Here is a 6,708-nt window from a genome sequence, read left to right on the forward strand (position 1 = left end):
CGCCTACCTCGCTTCATATTTAGGAAGACTTTTGTTTTCACATCGGTACGCGCATTAGCGCCATTCCACCTTATGAGCCGCCATTTTAACTTACGAATTTGATGTCCCGATGATGAACGATTGATGAACGATTGCTCGGGGCACAAACGTTTGTCCTGCCGCATGGTTTTGTATTCGCCAAATAGCTGCAAGGGGGAAAAATGCGCAGATCTTTGTTGGGGGAAAGCGTCAAGATTGTATTCAGCTGCCATAGGAAGGCAGGAGATCTTTTCTATCTATTATTGAATGTTCTCTGCGTGCGAGGCGAGCGCGGCCCGACGTGTCGGCAAGTCGTTGCTTTTTAAAAAGGCTCTAATTCCAAGTCTGATTGATGTTGAGTGGGCGAAAAAAGGAAGCAGCAGTAACTGCTGAGAAGAATATTCCGACACGGCGTCTTCCGTCATTACCTGCGAGGTAACGATTCATCTATCGATTGCTGAATCGATTTCAAGTCCGACCATCCAATTACATCAAGTCGTGATACAAATTGATCGGGCTGGGCTTGAACGCGTTCGTTTTTGAAATTGTCCATCCTCAGATTCCAGCTGTCAGTCAGAAGCTCTTCTTTGGAGCCATGAATGTGACATTGCGTCATCGTGAAAAGCCGGCTGGCGCGTATGGACGGGTCACCCGCTGGAAAGTGGTCATGGCGACGGATCAATGGTTCATCTAACACTCGCCACGGATGTCAACAAACATGTCCATTGCTGTGTTGACATACAAAAAATAAATAACGAAATAAATTTAAGCGAGTTATCCAAACAATACGTAAGAAGGCCTAAAAGCTTTGCAACCCAAAGCAACAAAAAAAAAAAAGTGATTTGATCCTTTTCCGCTCCCGTCTGATGCAAACAAGATGAAACACAAGAAAGTTCAGCTGCATTTGGACCACTTTGGCACACATTTGAAGATGCGCCTCTCGGGAATGGCTTTCCGAGTCAGAGCGCGGCATCTCGAGCCCCCCAATGCCACCCCCCCAACCCCCCACCGCTTGCAAAGCGCTAGTGGCGCACAAAGAGTCCGCCGGCTATTGGCAGAGCGACGTCACTCGCCCGGAGGAGCCAGACGGGCGCGAGAACAATCTCGCCAGCCCCTCGATCGTGACCGACTTCAATGAATTGCTTCATCAGCGGCGCACCTGAGAGCGTTTCTCGGGAGTGTGGAGATAACCGTGAGGATCCTGCATCGAGCAGCAAGGTCACCGCTGCATCAAAAGCCAGCGCCGCTTTTTTCTCCTCCTGTGTGAACTTTGCTTTGCCGGAGGAAACAATTAAGACGAGGCGCTAATGCCTTCGCTCGCGCTAATTTGCGCCGCTGTCATTAAGGCCTTTGGGCAAATGTTGCCGCCATATTGCGAGCGGGGAAGGAGATCAAATCTTGGAGCGGCGAATCATCTCAAATCTTCTCCCCGGCTGGAAACGCTGAAAGGTCCTTTTTCAAAGTGTCCAAGTTTGGCAGGGAGCAATCAGCGGCTCTCCGCTTGGATGGCGTGAGCGTTATCAGATGTGACAGCCGGGCCCCAACAAAGTGGCGAGCTCTTTAACGAGCCTTCTTCTTCATGCTGGAGGTGAGGGCCAGATGCAATCTTCGGCCAATTTCCCGCCTCATCTTGCTGCCGCCCGTGTTTTGGTCAAAGTTGAAGGTCAAAGTTGAAAAGCTTGGAACAACGGCATTATGAAAGGCGAGCGCTTTGCCGGCCGACTCGACTGTTAGCGACGCGGCCTTTCGGGACTGTCCCACTGCAGGTCCGTGCGGCGGCGAGATAAAAGCCGGGCGGCTAATACGTCGGCCATCTTGAAAGTGGCTGAGACAATACAGACGTTTAAAAGGACACTTTGAGGGCCTGCCTATCGCTTTCGTTTCACAAACATCTGCCAGCGAAAAGGGGATCCTTGATCCCCCCCCAAAGGGCTTTCTTTCAAAATCCGTCACTAGAGCAAAACCCAGACGGTGCTGGATGAGAGGCGCACCAAGACATTCACAATGGCGACACCCCTGCCGAGGCCAAGGCTGAAAAATAAGCGTCGTTCCTTTCTTAGAGCAGCAAAACAGCCCAAGGCGGACCTTCACCCAAGCCCCATTCGTTATAAGAGCGGGGGAAAAAAAAATCCCCTTTTGTTCCTTTTTGTTTTTTTTGTTCCCGTCCACGAAGGACATTAAACGACTGGCGCCACAAAAGATGTTCCCTTCACGTTTTCTAACAAATGTGGATTCGCCGCCTCTTTCGACTTGTTTTTGTAGAGTCAAGCTCAGAGAGAAAGCCAATCGCTGCTTTTAATTGCGCAAAAGATGTGCCAAGTGTGCCCCGGGCTTCGTGGCCAAACTTATTAACACCGGGAAGAGGTGCTCCGCTAATCACATCGTCGTCATTTACAATTCCAAAGACTTTTCGCTGCTAAATGTTGCGCTTCACTTTGGGTCAAGAATGGATTGGTAAAAATACTGCCCAAAAAAAAAATAAAAAATCACTCGCTAGCAGCGAGGTGTCAGAGAGCCCTCACACTCTCTCCACACGGATGTGAAGATGCTCCGAAAGCTCCTCAAAACGAGTAGACTTTCTCCCGTCCCACTTTTACAAAGAAGCCGAGCAACTTCATTAAAGCTTCTTCTTCATTTTCTGCTATTCCGGGAGCTTTATTTGTTTGTTTTAAAATAGCGCAAAAAAAAAAAAAGAACCCCAGCGGAGGAAAACGATAAGCAGTGCCAGGGAACATTTAAAATATCTACCCGCCATCTTCGACAACAACGCGCATATCTCGCGGGCTTTGATAAAAAAGACAATTTCAGAGGAACTGGACGCAAAACTTGCCAAGATGCTCAACGGCGGCGGCTGGATGGCTGGCCAATCACGGCTGAGCTTGCTCACATGATATGTGTTTAATGCTGTCATGCAGTTGATAAAATATGAAAACGGTGCGAAAGCGTGGGTTTCGTAATGCCGACAATTATCGGCAGAGTAGAGGCCCTCACGATTTACATAATTAAGCTCCCTGAGCTAACTGCGTTGCATGCCGATGAGACTCATTAATAGAGCCGCAACAACAAGTCCGCGCGTGCCGTGTACGTTTACATTAGCATGGCGCGCGTTCGCGACCTTGGCCACACACTTTACATTCTTCGCATTAACGAGATGTATTGTTCGAAAACAACGGCGCCGAAGCTCGGCTTACTCGCTTTCAATTTATTATTGCCAATTATTTTCACATAAAGTTACTCAAGCATTTCTGTTTGTTTGGGGCTTGGTTTTGGAGTTTGTTTGCACAAAAGCTAATTTTAGACTCAATTTGAAGCTCTCATTTGGAGGATACAACTTATTTTCACCTCCGACTTTGAGACCTGCGCTGACTTGAAACTTGAACCCGGGTTGGATATCACAACCTTTGCTAATTTTTGCTTTGCAACACGGACCCACCCGGGCTCATTTTGAAACCTTACCCAACCCTCCGGCTTGGAAACCCAACCTAATTATGAAACCCAGTCTCCCATTTTGCTGGAGTCTCCCTCGGTGGGTGGTCACCGGGGTTAAAGTTCAACCCGCCACAATTAGCCGTGAACGCTCTTTGATTGGAGGGCGGCGTCCCGCGCCCTCATTAAGTCCACGCGGCCTACCGTAGCCGGCGGGCTCTACCTCATTACGGCAACTCGGAAGGAAGGAAGTTCAGCGGCCCGCCAAATGCCCCCCCTCCCCCTCTCATGTAGCGAAATCATTGGCGGTGAAATTTTACCAATGCAGCCATAGTGAGAACATACGCTTGCAAAATGTAGCGCTGGCTTACCGCTAAACGCATTCTGGCCTTGTTGACATTTTATATGTTGCAGATCAGCAAAAAAAAAAGACAAACGATGCGGAGCGGCAAAGATGTGCAGATGGAAGACGGCGAAACATTTGCTTGCACGTGGCTGTCAGCCAAAGCTCGTTTTGTATGTTTGTTTTGTCACCGACAAAGACGCGGACGACTTTCACGAGGCTTCGGGTGCTAACGTTATATAGCGGCTGTTGGAAAAAAAAAAAAAAAGTTTTACGGTCATCTGTCAAGGTTAGCGTGCAGCTTTGGTTTTGCTATAAAGTCGCTTTAGTTAAGATCAAGGTTTAAGAAGTGCGGCCCTGTGACAGGCCCAGTAAATTTGTTGTTATTGTCCCACATTGTCTGGCAAGTCAGTGGAAAAACAGTCCAGTAAAAGTGACGAAGGTCAGCTACATTCATTTTGAAAGAAGAATAGAAAGGGGTCACGCTAAGGAGAAAAGAAAAAAAATATTGTTTCATTTGTTGCACCGAATGAGATGCAAACATCTGAAGGACACGTGGCCTTCTACTGCATGTTTCCACGTTTGCCCAGCTAGCCTCGCCCAGCCACACAAGCGGCACCGCCATATTGACCCAAGTTAAAATTTTACAAAACGTCAAGTCATCGGCATCTCGCGGCACGTGTCTCGGCCACTCGGACGGATGGACGAACGCTCGTCCAAAAGGCGACGCGGCCATGTCAAGGTGAGCCGTTTTCAATATCGATGAGAGGCCCAGCCTATTTAAGGGATATTGGCTTTTTAGCGGCGGGGCCCATTTGCGTTGCTCATTGCGGTGATTTAGTGGTGGGCCGCGTGTGCTCTGGCATCTATTCATCTGTGTTTAACATCTACGGGGTCACGGGTTCACCCGCTCGCCCGCCTTTCCCGGTGGAGCTTATTAACCGCCGGCGCAACCGCTAGCACTCCTTGTTAATTACATAAATGGATATGAAGGCGGCCAAATAGAGCACATCCCCAGTTTGAGCCCATAAATCAGTGCAAGTAAATCTGCAGGGGAGGATGGCCGGCCGGCCGGCGGCTACGACGCCATCGCTTCTTCCATCTTCACGTTTTTCCAAAGAGTGGACTTTTCTGAGCTCGCCGCCGTAAATACTCAAACGCAAATGTCAGGCCTGGCTATAAACGGATACATCAAATAGATAATCTCATTAGGCAAGTAAATAAAGTGTGAAATGAAATGTAGCTTTGTACTTTCACCTCCAGCGGGGGTTAAAAAGTCCTTATTGCTAATTAGCTCCTTTTAACGTGCTTGTTTACTTACTGCCTTATCGAGCAGCACAATCGCTTTTTAAAATGATTTTGTTGATACAATTACACGAAAAGGGCCGAGATGGAGAGCGAGCAAGAGAGAACTCGCATCATAATGTCGGATTAGCACGATGAAGGCTTTACTGTACTGTCGTTTAGACGGCTAGCTAATGTTAGCGGATTACCGAGCTGTGTGTGCTACTGCTATCCCAAAAAGCTTTGACAATAAAAACATTTATACAATATTTTTCAAGCTAGTAAAAATGTAAAAGGTGGCTTCCCATCATTCCAAAATTTGTTAATTAAATCAATAGCCACCTTCTGGAAATGTTGCTATTTTGTGTGTCGGAATGTCGCGCAGACACAAACGTTTCTCCTCATAAAAGTGCAGAAAACGTACTTAATGCATCTCTTAGTTTGAATAACGCCGTAAAGCGCATTGCGCGTTGCACGCCAGAGACTCTGCGCAATGCTAAGCGATCAATAGCGAGCAGGTTATTAATATTTTCTTTTATGTGGGAGACTTGAGACGGGCCCCTTTCCCCCCCGCACCGCCACCAAAACAGCAGGATTATGAAAGGGAGCAAAAAGGCTTTGATGCTTAATAATATATGTTGGCGAGACGTAAAAATAGAAGTCGCAGGAGATGCCGACCGGCAAAAGTCACTTTTGCTTTCGAGGTAGCGAACTAAAAATACCTCTTTTCAGACCCACAACGACACGACGCGTGTTGATGTGCGTGCGCTTGGGTAAAGGAAGTGTGCACGATTTTTTTCTTGGCTATTCCCACTCATGTCGGGAAAATGCTAAACGAATAAATAAATAAATAAATAAATCACCAAACACTTCCCACTTCTTCCAAATGAACGGCATTAATTGGCCCACTGCTGGGCCCTGTGTAGCTTTCCCCACGGCTCTTTTGGGTTTTTTTTTTTTTCCCTTGCTAACCTTGAAGGGAAAAATCAATTATTTCCTTTCAGCCCCGAGGTGCTGCAACGCCTCCCTCGCCGCAATCAGCAGCCACATCACAACATATTAGCCAAAAACACACGTGGATATTTGTTGGTGGGTTTTTTGTTTATCAGAATCGCCTACAGGGAGAAAAAAAAAAAGTGAATTCCTTATTAGGATCACGAGTGGCTCCGCGGTATCGTTTTTTTATTCTCTCAGTAGGACGTCCGTCCAAGTCATTCCCGTTGGCCATTTTCTCTCTCCGGTGAAGTGATTAGCGATGTAAAAGCTTAGCTTCATTTAGCAATGAACAGCAACGATGTTACACTTGTTGAAATCCACATACGCTGGGCGTCTAATGTCTACTTTTATGTCTTCTATGTACATAAAACATAAACTATATTAGCAGCTTGGAAAGCACGCATTATGAAAACACAGCAAACATGAATAATTCCACCTCGGAATTGAATGGATTCTTCGTTGGTTTGGTTTGGAAAATGGAATGAATCAGCCTGGAAATTTGTTTAGTGCCAGGTGCAACGATGAGTCGAAGCAAGTGAGCAAGGACGCAAACGCGCACAGAACGAAAACACATCGACACCTTGAGGGAGGTAATAAAAAGAAAAGGAGTCAAGGTTCCAAGAAGCAAGGCCTGGCATAAA

This window comes from Syngnathus scovelli, chromosome 18 (assembly GCF_024217435.2).
Source record: "Syngnathus scovelli strain Florida chromosome 18, RoL_Ssco_1.2, whole genome shotgun sequence".
Taxonomy (NCBI): Eukaryota; Metazoa; Chordata; class Actinopteri; order Syngnathiformes; family Syngnathidae; genus Syngnathus; species Syngnathus scovelli.